At 42.9% G+C, this 14314-nt stretch overlaps 1 protein-coding gene across 2 annotated transcripts in view; it reads right to left on the bottom strand.

Moving 5' to 3' along the window:
• The window catches only part of LOC135113783 (uncharacterized), a 112878-nt gene extending 104349 nt beyond the window's left edge, over positions 1–8529 (bottom strand). Inside the window, exons 1-2 of one of the 2 annotated variants that reach the window (XM_064029365.1) lie at positions 8327–8529; positions 7382–7572 (exon numbers count right to left, since the gene is read on the bottom strand). The gene's annotated coding sequence lies outside the window, so the exon portion shown is untranslated. The remainder of the gene's footprint in view (positions 1–7381; positions 7573–8326) is intronic. The other variant, XM_064029364.1, reaches the window with a different exon arrangement.
• Positions 8530–14314: the final 5785 nt, after the last annotated feature.

The following is a 14314-nucleotide window of genomic DNA, read 5'->3' as shown; positions in this document are numbered from 1 at the left end:
CTCAAGCTTCCTTGACTGGCCGTCACCAGCCGCTGATGTTTCCTTCAGACAGAATGACCCAATGGGCAACGAAGATAGTTTGATGGTTTGATTGTTATGGATGCAATGCAGAACTCTAAATAAGGCTTCGTTTATCACCCCTCACCAGCCACTGATAGTTCCTCCAGCCACAATAACATACAATACGCAACGAGGATGGTTTGATGGTTCGTTAGTTACAGATGCAATGAAGGAGAACGTAACTGAGGACATATCACGAAGAGCAAGCAATATAAAGCCACAAGTATGTGTCCTTTAACATGCTAGCCAATCATTTACATATTCTCATCTCTTGACCTGTGCCTGTAATCACCGAACGACGGTGACACCAAACGAATATCAATAAGCGAATTTAGACATGCTTCGTTCAGTACAATATCTGTCACTATAATAACTGCTTTTAGCCCTCTGACCTCCAGTATGTTAAATATGATGATACCTTCCTGACAAAGCCAGCCTGACAGACCACAACCGGCAGCACCCTCAACAGAACACGCCGTTAAGCGTCGCTCAAGGAGTATAAACAAATCTCTGTGATTATATTCTTTGGAGAAGCTGGAGGCTCTGCCTGCTTCGCGCTGATTGGCTGACTGATTTGATGCGACTTGAAGCTGTGTTCCCCATTGGATAACAAACATCTATCCGCCATTTCATGAATAAATGAGAGAGAGAGAGAGAGAGAGAGAGAGAGAGAGAGAGAGAGAGAGAGAGAGAGAGAGAGAGAGAGAGAGAGAGAGAGAGAGAGAGAGAGCATATGCAGAGTGACGTATGTGTGGTTCATACAGCGACTGGTTGGTGTACATGTAGGGCATTACATTAGGCATTCTTGCATTCTCCTTTAATTCTTCTTGCCATTACTGTGTTCATATTTGTTTCTGCCATTACTTTGATTATATTTCTTCTTGGCATTACTCTGTTCTTATCCCCATACAACCAAACTAATCTGGTAAATGAAAGATGGGAACCTCACTCTCACACACTATTATTATTAATTAAGTCTACGGAGTGAAACTGCCGCGTTTCACTACAACCAAACCTGCGTGGCGAAAAATAGAAGATAAGAACGTCACTCTTTTCGTAAAACTATACCGGGCAAAACGTGTAAGACTCTGGATCGTCGTGTTTCATTACACTGAACCAAAGTGATGATGTGGGAAATGAAGAACAAGGACCTTATTTCCCTTTTCTTACTTTGTCGTGGGCGTGTCATTGATTTATGTCCTTAACACACGCAACGTGACAGATGATGTGGAAAGTAAATAGAGCAAAAAAAACATTATTTTATTTTTCTTATTTCCTCACTTTGTTTTTATATCGTTAACACGCACAGCCAAAACAATTCTTACGCGAAAAAAAATAAATAAATAAATGAAACTGATCACGATGACCAATACAAAAACATTATCGTGGGCGACAGAATGGTCAGCAATCTGCGGGTGCAGGCCAGGCGGATGATCCTTTTTCCATTGCAGGTCCTATCAGCGGCGTGCCAGCGTGGCGCAAAGCTGTCATTTCCTAATAAAAAGTCATAAAAATAACGCCACACTTCACAGCCATACGGTGCGGTGGGTGGAGTTGCGCTGGGCACGTCGAAAAAAAAAAATAAATAAAAAGGGAGACAAACACATTAGACAAATAGAGGTAAAAAATGTAAAACAATACCAGGATTTTTTTTTTTTTACCTTCTTTTACGTGTTAAGGCAAATAATTATTCTGAATATAGAGCAATACTACGGTATGTGTGCCGCTTCTTACAGCCACATTGCATACCAAAGTCTCTACGTTACAAATTACGAGTACACATTGACTGTCAGCCATTATAAATATGAATAGAATAACTGTCTTTTTATCATCTTATCATCACAGGTTTCTTTTGAAAATGCGTATATGTAGGTCTTCTAATTTGACGTGTACATGATTATTAAATTTTCAGCCTCGCAAATTGGTTGTACAATGCCACTGGAGGACTACTACTACTATTACTACTACTACTACTACTAGTACTACTACTACTATTACTACTACTACTACTACTACTACTACTTCTACTACTACTACTACTACTACTTTTCTACTACTACTACTACTACTACTACTACTACTCTCCTACTACTACTACTACTACTTTTCTACTACTACTACTACTACTACTACTACTTCTGCTGCTACTACTACTACTACTACTACTACTACTACTACTACCACTTCTGCTGCTGCTACTACTACTATTACTACTACTACCACTTCTGCTGCTGCTACTACTACTACTACTACTACTACCACTTCTGTTGCTGCTACTACTACTACTACTACTACCACTTCTGCTGCTACTACTACTACTACTACTTCTACTACTACTACTACTTCTACTACTACTACTTCTACTACAACTACTTCTGCTACTATTACTAGTACTACTACTACTTCTACTACTACTACTACTTCTACTACTACTACTACTACTACTACAACTACTAGTGATAAAATAAATAGGAGAATCCCATATTACAATATCATACACGAGAAAAAACAAAAAAATCTCAATATGATACTGAATATTGTAACCTGTATTGTGTTGTGGGTGGAGGAGGACAGCCAAGCGCACAAACAGTGGGAAAAATGTTTGCCGCGTTGAAAGAAGATTTCCAAACCAGAGTTGCAGAAAAAAAAAAAAACATGATATAGGAACATATTTCATCTGGATACTCTAGGGAATATTGTACCGTACATCAACATTCCTTCAAAGCCAGTGTGGAAGAATTACAAGGCAGAAAACGTGATAAAAGAATGCAAGTGTTCTAGGCATCTACTATATACGAGTATTACACCACAGCAGAACGTACACTACAACCTCAAGACACAGAATTACTAGAGAAACGCGCAAATGACACGAGAATGCAAGTCCTCTAGTAATTACCCAGATGGGAAAAAGGAAAAAAAAAAAAATACATGCATCACAAAACACAGGGTGGTACATATTACACTGAACATCATACCTAAGTAATATACCAAACAGCATAACGTGCTCCTCAATACTTAGTGTGGCGGAATTACATTTGAAATCACACGTGATATAAGAACGCAAGTGGTCCACACATCTATTTATTACAACAAATAGTATAACACTGTACCTTCAGGACCCGGCGTGCCACAGTTACAAAGGGAAAGCACACGTGATGGAAGAAAGCAAGTGCTCCAGTCAGCGGGGTAAACAAACGCTAAAAAAATACATAATGCTTTCTAAATAGTATGCTAAATATTCTGTCTTACTCCTTCTAGCCAAAGTGTCGCAGAATTACAGGAAAATATACCTGATATGAATGTGTGTTAGATATTCCTTACTTGAAACAACGCATTACTACAACAAATACATAAAGCTTCTGGAATACCATGCCAAACATCATATCGTATGCCATCAAGCCGCAGTGTCGTATAATTAATAGAAAAAAAAATCAGATATTATTCTTGATATGAAACAACACCATACGAAAAAAAACAAACAAACAAACAAAACTTCCTAAATATTACACCAAACATTGCATCGCATTACATCGTCTGCCATCACGCACCAGTATCACATAATTAATAGCAAAATTCGCGTATTATTTTTAACATGAAATTCGATAGGAAAAAATAAATAAATAAAGCTTCCTAAATATCATACCAACCATCATATCATATTATACCCGTGTCTTCAGCCGGAGTGTAGCACCATTACTGGAAAACGATGCCGGAAAAGTTTAGGAGCAGCGCAAATCAGCGTGTAAGGGAAGCTTTTATCTCGGCCTCTCGCAGGGACACTCCAAGGTCACTGCGGGACCTCAACATTTTCCGGGGCCTCGCTTGTAAGGTTCTGGCCCCGCCCTGGAGCTCCCCGCCGCCTGCCCCGCCTCTCAAAATGTGCAGTCCGCTTCTTACTGTTGATTCTTTTCGACCAATAATCTTTTTTTTTTTCTTTCTTTTTGATGATTATGTTTTCTCTTTTTAATGACCTGTTAACATTTTAATCCAATTTTTTTTTCGTTAGCCAACCTTTTTTTGCGTGGTCTTGCAAAATTTCAATTGGTGTTAAGAACTGAATATCTTATCAGATGCCTATATTTATTTAAATATTGTTTTTTTTTTTTTGTGATTTCAAAATTTCCATGTGCATCTTACACTTGAATATCTGTCCTTAAAAACGAGTATATCTTTGAAAACGAGAATTTATTTATTTATTCATTAATCTTCGTTCGATATAGTTTCAACATTTCAATTCGCTTTCTACAGATGAATATCGGTCTTTAAAATATCGGTTTTCTTTCTTCTCTTCTTTTTTTTTCTTTTTTTTCTTTTACTTTTTCTGTCCCTTTCGTCTTTTTCCCGTTCTTTTTATCTAGCTTGCAAACCCGCTGCTCAACAAGACGTGTGAGTTTGCAGTTTAATGGTAAGCCTCCCTGCCAAACACATTGTATATTTGCAGTATAACAATTGCCATATCAATAAATCGTTTATTATTATTATTATTATTATTATTATTATTATTATAATTTTTTATTATTATTATCATTATTATTACTATTATTATTATTATTATCATCATCATCATCAAGTCGAAGATGAAGACATCCCAGCTACCATTCAGGAAGACAGGCGTGGTGGCAGGTCATGATGTGATGACCGGAGGCTGAGGAAGGCACGCGTGGGGATGAGGTGGCAATGTCAATGGAAGAGGAGGAGGAGGAGGAGGAGGAGGAGGAGATGGTATTCCTAGAAAGAAATACAGAAGAGACTTAAAAAAAAAAAAACTAAAAGACAATAAGAATAGAATAAATAGACAAGACATTATTAGAGGCATAAAAGAGTGGAAATCAACTCACACAAGATGTAAACCATTCTAAAAAAAAGAATGCATGAAAGTAATTGTGGAGAGGAAGCAAACAACGCGCATTAAATCATTCACTTGTTTCAGGCTGGGCTTGACGTTAAAAAATACAGTCAGCCGTGGAAGCAGTCACTTAGCTTTCGTAAAATCGTATAGTTCTGAAGCACCTCGTAAATAAAGAATAAACTACAACTAAAAGCAAGGTAAAGCATGAATCCTTTACGGCGAAAGAATAGGGAACTATATATCAAGTAATTATCAGGGACTTGGGGGCGGCACACATCACCAGGACGACCATTAGTGGAGGCAGGCTGCCCCGTGACAGGCGGCGGGGAGGCAGGCGGCCCCGTGACAGGCGGCGGCGGCGGCGGCAGCTGCTAGTCACCGCCACGTCCAGCGAAATCAGGGTGGGATATCGCAGGTTTTAGGTGACATTTGGTTTGTGGGATAAGATTTGTTTCAGCTGGTGAAGGAAATCGTTTTATATTATACCCTGACGCAATTGCACACACACACACACACACACACACACACACACACAAAAGGGAAAATTCAGTTGCAGTTTGATATCCACTTATATTTACTTAAGTTTACACTGTTGTTGCTGCTACATGCTTTCTAAATGTTTCCCTTCTATTATAATGTTGCGAGTTTTTCTCCAATACTCTACTGATAAAACCAAACAGCCAAGTTCAAAAGCCAACAGCATCATGCACACACCCTAAAAACTCCAATCACTTCCACTACAGCCTCTTGTTGTTTTGCTTTATCTCTCTCTCTTATGAAGGTGATAATGTTTTCACCGCTGTCATTCCTATTGCAGAATTCTCGCTAAACTTTCAATGCCATCATGCAAACACCTTTAAAAATTCCACTGACTTCCTCTACACCGTTTTTTTTCTTTCCCTCAAGATTATAAAGAACATAGTAATTCATTGTGTTTTCCTGTTGTCAATACAGAATTATCGCTGAACCTTCGATATCATCAAGCAACCTTGAAAACCCCAATAACTAATACTACATAATTTTATTGTTCCTCTCTCTCTCTCTCTCTCTCTCTCTCTCTCTCTCTCTCTCTCTCTCTCTCTCTCTCTCTCTCATGACGATTATAAAGACCACAGTGATAAATTGAATTCCTGCTAAACTCTCACACCATCGTGCAAACTGCCTTAAAGCTGCAGTGCCTTCCCCTAGAGCGAGTTATAAATACAATGGAGGTACTGAATATTGCCTCACCCTTGATGAATATACCGCGGGACTCTCCGTGGTGAGGGATGAGGCGGCGGCAGAGAGAGAGAGAGAGAGAGAGAGAGAGAGAGAGAGAGAGAGAGAGAGAGAGAGAGAGAGAGAGAGAGAGAGAGAGAGAGAGAGAGAGAGAGAGAGAGAGAGAGAGGTCACTATCATTAAAATGATAGATGTTGGCTACTTTATATTGTCTCGTATGTCTTGAATAATTTTTAGGGTCTGTGCATACTTGTTACAAATTAAGTACAGGTTGTGGTGCGCATCTCGGCAGTGTTTCGTTTACCCACTACCTGTGAACATGGTCGGCCTGGCGAGTTGTGTAAGCCGGCCCACCACTGTACTGTGGGATTTCTGTGTGGTTGCGTCTACTCTATGCAGGTTATTTGCTTCCACTGCTGTGATTTAACTTTCCATTACTGCGACTGAGCTTTTTCTGGTGAAGATTGGTACAGTGAGTATGTTTGGTAAGGGGATCATGGACGTTGGATATTATTGTTCGACAGACGGAGAATGTAGAGGACGCCGCGCTTGATGAGAGTTGTGATGTTGGCATGGCAGGGTTGTGCTGCTGGGGTTCAAAGGGCGTCGATGTGGGCCAATGAAGTAAGTACTTTCATACAGTTTTATTTGAGATAATATTGTGCTGAAAGTTGTGGTGTTTAGTTGATTTGTTTGTGTGGTGATTTGTGCTGAGGATGTTAGATGTGAAATGAAGTGATTTGTGTTGGGTTTTGTAAGTGTATGTTTCTAAGGCTAGTATTACATTGTCTTGGCTTACACTGTAGAGGGATGTGAACTGTGTTATGTGCATATATCAAGAAAGCACTTTATTTCAGGCAGAAACACTTCAAGCAATAAACTGATGTTACGATTGTGATTCGCTGCATATTCGGATTCCCCAACTGTCACCAACATCTAAGCTTGAGTAAATATCATAGTTTGCAATATATATACAATTTATAGAATACTAGAAATTATATTTTGGCGTGGTCACTCACATGATTTGTAATATGCAATCCGCACGGCACTTCGTGAAGGAGAGGCAAGGCGAAATAAGGGAAGGTAAGGTATAAGGTACATTATTACATTAAAACAAAAACAAAAGATAAGGCAAGGCAAGGCAAGACAAGGCAAGGCAGGTACAATGTATGGTAAGGTAAGGAAAGTAAGATATGGTAAGATATGCTTGAATCTGAAAACAGAAGCACTCGGTATGCACTTATTTCTACTCACTTATTCCACAAGTTCAAAAGCTGCATTCTTCCCTAAGATACACGTTGTTCTGCACCTCACCACACCACGACACATGACAGCAAGCCGAGGCCACTCAGGTCTTTCCAAGCATAAGCCGAGTGAAAACATTATTTCAATACCAGCCAGTCGCCTCACCTGTGGCACTCACGAAGGCACTCACTCACTGTTTCCTGTGAGAAAATCAGATTATGGGTCGTGGTGAGGCTGCGCAAGAGTGAACAAGCGTCTTCCTTTACCAGAAGACAGCCTTTGACCAGTGACTAACTATCTGGGTCTGTCACTCACCGCAATACGTTAACAGCACATTAAAATCACATAGGTACTCTGACTGCACAACGTCTGAGATCAATATTAATGAGTTCCCAGTAAAAAAAAAAAAACAAAGACGCAAGGAAATCATATTAATTCAATACCAGCTTTAAGCTTTGAGCTTTGAGACTGACGAAGGCAAGCACTCACTGTTGCCTGAGAGGTAATAACATTTTGCGTCGTGGTGAGGGTCAGGCAGGAGTGGACACGCGCCTCTCCACCACTACACTTACGACACGTGCCTCACTTTGTCATTAACTACACCTCGTCACGAGCACATATGAAAGCACACATTAACTTTTATATTACTGTTGAACGCTTAATATCAGCGTCAATGAGTTCCGGTTCATAGAAACTCAAAACAACGAAAGAAAATCACATTCCAATACCAATCAGGACACATGCTTTGTTTTCTAAGGCTCTGTCACTAACAACACCACTTTAAGAGCACACATAAAAGCACACAGGTACTCTACTGCAATTGTTCAACATGTAATATCAACACTAATAAGTTCCCGATTAGGGAACGCTTGAGAACGTACGACAGTTAAGTAACAAGGCAGGTACTACTTCACCACTTGGCACTGTCACTAATCACACCACGGCAGCACATACAAAACCACACAGTAACTGCTGTAATTGTACAATGTCCAGGATCAACGTTAACAATTTCCGGATTGTAGAACGCTTAAAACGTGTGAAAATCAAGAAACAAGGCAGGTTCCTCGACAGTACGGCCCACGCTGGAACTCCCGCCGCCTGCCGCCGCTGACTGGCTGGCGAGCTTCAGTTGATTCTGTGGCCCGTATTCCGAAACGCTTCGCTGTCCCACCACGACTGTTTCAAAGGACACACAAATTGTACGCCGGGTTTCCAGGTGTTTCTCCTGTTAATAATGTAGAAGTCTTGTTATTCTGTCACTGGAACCGTAAAAAACATCCTTAAGAATCCGTGTCACTTCAACAAGAGCCATTTGAAGGTAGTAGAGGTGCGGCGCAGAAGTGTTTCATAATATGGTTCAAGCCTTGTCCCATCACCTGCCTACACTTGACACCTGACCTTCCCTGCATTTCTGAGTGTGTATTATTGCATTTGGAAAGCAAGTTACTACCAGACTGTGTTATAATAATGTAAGGACACAACTGTTATGAAGATAATCTGTTTAGGATCTGCTTCAGTTCATGAACCTACAAGTGGTTTACAAATAAAGCTTCTCGCCACGGAAACGGAGGCAGGACTGGTGGTGGTGGTGGTGGTGGTGTAATGTCGCCCACTCATCTGCCATTATCCCATCAGTATTTTTCTTTGCCTTCATGAAGCTGTAATGGGTGCGCTGCAGGTCGATGGCTGGGGAAAGCTTAGTCACAAATAACTCGCTATCCTGGCTGAGGGTGTCCTGGTTTCCTTTTCCCTTGAGTCAGGGGTTGGCGCCATGCACGAGTCATCTCCACTTGTTTCTGTTCCTGCATCTTCCTTCGCCACGTAATGTAATACGCAAAGTCTACGTGATCCTGGTCATTTTGCTAACTATTACTGCCAACCTCGCCACACCAGTGCTGTTTGGGCAAACCACAACCTGGGCGTCTCAGCTGGGCCTGGCAGGGCTGGGCTACGCAGCACGCGGGGAGCGAGCTAGAGGCTGTCATCCGCCGCGTTAGGCTTAACTTAGAAATGTCCTCGACATTTCGAACCCTTGAAGATTGTTACGAAGCATTTAAGTGGCTGCTGTGTGGCATCTTTGAGGCTGTTCTGAGCCAATCAAGAGACTGCACGTGCCTGTTGAAGAGTTTGAAAGCTGGGCTGGTGAAGGGATGGTTTCTATCCCTTACATAAATAAATAAATAAATAAATAAATAAATAAAATTGGGATCGTTAAAGGAAGGCTCCAGTTCTTTACAGAAATAAACAAATAAAAGAGTGGGCTGGTTAAACGTCCACAGATACAAATAAATATATTAAACTAAGCTAGTTGAGGGAAGGTTCCTGCACTTTACATAAATAAATAGATTGAGAGAGAGAGAGAGAGAGAGAGAGAGAGAGAGAGAGAGAGAGAGAGAGAGAGAGAGAGAGAGAGAGAGAGAGAGAGAGTCCGGAGTAAAAAATAGAGGCATTTAGAGGGAGAAGCGATAAGGAGGAGGAAAGGAAGTGAGGGAGCTATATCAGGTTAGAGGGGTAAGCGAAGGGAAAATGTGAGGAGGAGGAGAAGGAGGAGGATGCGAAGGTGGAAAAGGAGGAAGAAGAAAAGGAGGACGAATACAATGGAATACAAAGGAAAGACAGACAGCAACAACCCTACTTGATGTACCGAGGCTGTCTGTGTGGCTGTACTACCGATACAAGTGCTGTAAATTAGAGACAAGAGGACAGCAAGGTTCAGGGAAAGAACACCATGCAGCACTGAGGGAGAAACAGTCAAAAAATGTGATAGGAAGGTGAAAGAGAGACACATCACTCTACCTGACACTATTTGCCAAAAAAAAAAAAAATATACATATCTACAGGAGCGAAATACATTAGTTGAGGAAGGTTAGTTGGGGAGAGGAAAAGAAGGAGGAGGAGGAGGAGGAGGAGGAGGAGGAGGAGGAGGAGGAGGAAGAGGAGGTAAGGGAACTGTTGGAAGTGGTTAAACAGGAACAGGAAGGAGAAGTGTGAAGAGGAGGAGGAGGGGGAGGAGGCTCCGGTGTCAGGCAGGAATATAAAGGCAAGTGTAAGTAAAAAATGTGTTAGGTAAGTGCTTTGTGTGACGTTTTCCATCACCTCCATTGGTCTCACCATTCATCACTGCCCTCCTCCTCCTCCCCTCCATAGTGTTCCTTTTTGTCTTTAAGTCTAGAGTATGTTACGTCACTGCCTTAGTGTGGCGCCTTGCATTGCCCACATCACCTCCACTACTTCCGTTACGCATCACTGTCTTACTTGCCACTCCCCTCCCTAGTGCTGCTCTCCAGTCCCTCGCCTGCTGTGTCTAATTCACCACTTCTCATTGACTTTCTTCCCCACCCTCCCTTGGCATGCTTCACTGCTCCTCTCCTTCATGACGCACGGCCTCTACTCCCGCCACTGCTGCCGGTGAGGGGGAATACGCATGTTCTTCTTGTGGAACAGTATTAGGTTAATTTTACTGTGTGTGTGTGTGTGTGTGTGTGTGTGTGTGTGTGTGTGTGTGTGTGTGTGTTATATTATTGTTCCTCTATGATCAGAAGTCAAACGTGCAGTCAGTAATTACTGGAACATTTGACGTGTGATGATAAAGGGATGACGCCATAAGCCACATACACAGTGACAGTTAACTTTATATATTTAACTTTTTTTATAAAGGATATTTCTTATTACTGAAACGTTAGTGTGTTTTAGCTAACTCATATTACTACTTAACGTCATTCTTCCTGTTGGTAATCATTATTCTATTCTTAGTGCTCCTCCTCCTCCTCCTCCTCCTCCTGCTGCTGCTGCTCCTGCTCCTGCTCTTCATCACTACAATCATCAGCCTCATCCTCATCATGAGCGTCAGCCTCTCTGAGTACACAGCATGACAAAAGCTTGCCTCGGCCTTCTCCTCTTCTCTGTGTCGGCTACCTACACTTTTTTCTCTGGATCTCTGTATTGAAGTCACGCAGTGTAAGGGTCTTTTCAGTGCTTCTTCCACAGATTAATAAAATCACCACACAATATTCTTTTTCTCACTATCTCATACACATATTAAGTTGAAGTGACACAGAAATTTAAGTATAAGCTTTCTCACTCACCTCACCACCTCATAAGATTAAAAACAACACGATTTAACAACCAACAGGCCAGGCTCAGGCAGCTGCAGTGGTCCTAGGCAGCTGCAATGGACCTCAAGTAGGTGCAACGAGCCCATTAGTGGTCCTATGCATCTGCAAAGAGGCTATCAACAGCTGCAGTGGGTCTAAGCAGCTACAATGGACCTACCAACGGGCTCAAGCAGCTGCAGTGATCCTAAGCTGCTGCACTGGTCCTTGGCAACTGTGTTCCTAAGCAGCTGCAATGGTCCTAAGCAGCTGCAGTGATCCTAAGCAGCAGCATCAGTGACTAAATGGTCATAAAAAAAAAGCACCCATGAGAACCCAACAGTTCCCAGTCGCCTTTGAAAACTTCCCTGCACCCTCCAGCAGCCGCCACTCCTGCACATCGCGTAGCCACACTATTGCCGCACAGGGACGCCCACTACCTCCTAATTTATTTCCACCCAAACTCTTTCACGCGGCTCTGCATTCCACCACACACAGTGTGTGTGTGTGTGTGTTTGTGTGTGTGTGACTAGTACTACAACAGAACTATTGACAACGGTGTTTGGAAGCAGCAACGTGGCGGCGGTGGGGAAGATAGTTATAATTGGTGGCGCGGGACAGCAGGCCAGTGTGGAGGGCGTGTATAGAGGCAGGCGGCACTAGTGGTTAAGCTGTGCGCGTTCAGAGTGTTGGCGAGTCGATGAGGATAGTATGGAGGCCTTCAGTGTCGTTAGAGAGAAGATGCTTGGCCTCGTGTCTCGTGTTCATGGACTTGGTCGGTGGTGGCGAGGGTGGCGGGTGGTGGGCATGCGCGATCACGGCTGTGAGCTGAGAGCCTCTCAGAGTATAGGCGACTGGAATCCCTGAAGGAGAGAGAAGGTTCATGTTATAGGATTTATTAATAATGATGTTGTTTTGTTTGGTTCTGTCAGGATTTGCCTGCTACTTATTTTCCTTGTGGTGCAGTGAAGTGAATGGCGTGTGGCGGTGTGGTGAAGTGTCGCGTGTCCCTCGTTCTGGTGCTGAGCGCGGTACTTGGTTTTGACTTACTGCCTAAATACGGGCTTACTGATGGCTGTGACACGCGTGGACGGCGATAATGGCGATGTGAGGAAGAAAAACCTGTGTGTTCAAATGTTTTAAGTTCTGAGGTGCGCGTTACAAAATTACTGTGTTGTGAGTGAATAAAATTCGTTCCGTAAGCCGCGGCCGCATGTCACTGATGTTCTGCTGTTACGTTGTTGTTGCCGTGATCCAGTTACACAGTGAAAGAGATCGTCGTGATCCCAGTGCAGCACTGTAATGCCGTGCTGCCGGGAGTGTTGCCGTGCTGCCTTACTGCCAGGAAGTGTTGCCATGTGCCGGGAAGTGTTACCGTGTGCCGGGAAGTGTTGCTGTGTTACCAGAAAGTGTTGTCGTACTGCCGGGAAGTGTTGCCGTGTGCAGGGAAGTGCTGCCTTGCTACCAGGAAGTGTTGCCGCGCTGCCGGGAAGTGTTGCCGTGTGCCGGGAAGTGTTGTCGTGCTACCATGAAATGTTGTCGTACTGCCGGGAAGTGTTGCCGTGTCCTGGGAAGAGTTGCCGTGCTGCCAGGGGGTGGTCGTGTTGGTGACTTTGGTGAAATGACAGAGTAAATGACTACAAATGGCAGTAGTCTTGAAGAGCACAAACATTAGCAGTGCCAGGGTCTCTCAAATGCTTAGCCACGGCGACAGAAGTGCAGTGTACCCATCGCGGACGACAAATCAGGTATGCTATTTCTAAGAGTCACGTGAACACAGTTACAGGCTGGTTACTTTATCTAATTCATCCGAAAGATTATTAGTTTACAGTTTGGCCACTGTGCCAGGGGTCTTATAGGAATTGGAGCTCTAGGCCAATATTTAATTACCGTACAAATGGAAAATAATAGTAATGTATTAACACAATTTTTTCAAGATCGCTGTAGGCTACTTATGAAGTTCTAGGTCAGTGATCCAGTTGTGTGCCATGATTATCACCGAAGTGCGCAGCCTAACTTTCCTAGACAGGTATGTGCTCTTAAATTTTATATTTGTGCCCTTTAATAGCCTTGCACTGCACTGACTACAGGCCAGGTGTGCCGTCAAGGCCTAAGATGCACCTTGAATGCGCCACATGGCAACAAAGTTTGAGAACCACTGTTCCAGGTGAAGCGCTAACCTGGTCAAAACAAACTCTGGGCTTCCTGGAATGGTTACTAGCGTCACCTCACGTATTACATCACCTTCGTAGCAAGAGAACCTTGCTCCTACCCCTTGTGAAGCCCCCTAGATAGGCTGCAGCGATCTTTAAGACTCCACGAAAATAAATAGGGGTACAGTTCTTTCCAGTAGTAAGAAAATAAGATATATTATATAAGAAATGTAGTTCTTACAACAGCCTACATATTTAACTTCTAGATTACAGTCCACTTTAAAAGGGAAGGTTTACACTTGACTAGCACGATGCCGTAAACGCCACTGGAGACCCCGCCAGCTTGGCCTTCAAGAGACTCAAGCACACTAGGTCTTCCTCCAGAGGACTGGACAATTCACTAGAGTCTAACCAGCTAACTTAACTGCTGCCAGCACCTTCGGAGCACTAGGGGCTGTAGCACCACAGCCTGCACGGCTCCATCAGATCCCCAACAAGGACAACAACAACTGCAGACCCCTGGCGGTGTCGTGAGCAAAAGTGTCCGTCTGTGCGAACTGTATTTTGTGTTACACACCTCGCAGGTATCTTTGTTCAAACTCGTGTATGAAAGGGTCTGTGGGGCTGATGTCCCAGCCAGAGCAAGCACGACCATCAGTTGTCATTATGAGTGTATACAAAGCATCATCAGTTGTCAT

Source organism: Scylla paramamosain, chromosome 26 (assembly GCF_035594125.1).
Source record: "Scylla paramamosain isolate STU-SP2022 chromosome 26, ASM3559412v1, whole genome shotgun sequence".
In the NCBI taxonomy this organism is placed as follows: domain Eukaryota; kingdom Metazoa; phylum Arthropoda; class Malacostraca; order Decapoda; family Portunidae; genus Scylla; species Scylla paramamosain.
Note: the sequence above shows the minus strand (reverse complement) of the source record. Positions and strands in the feature narration are given on the sequence as shown.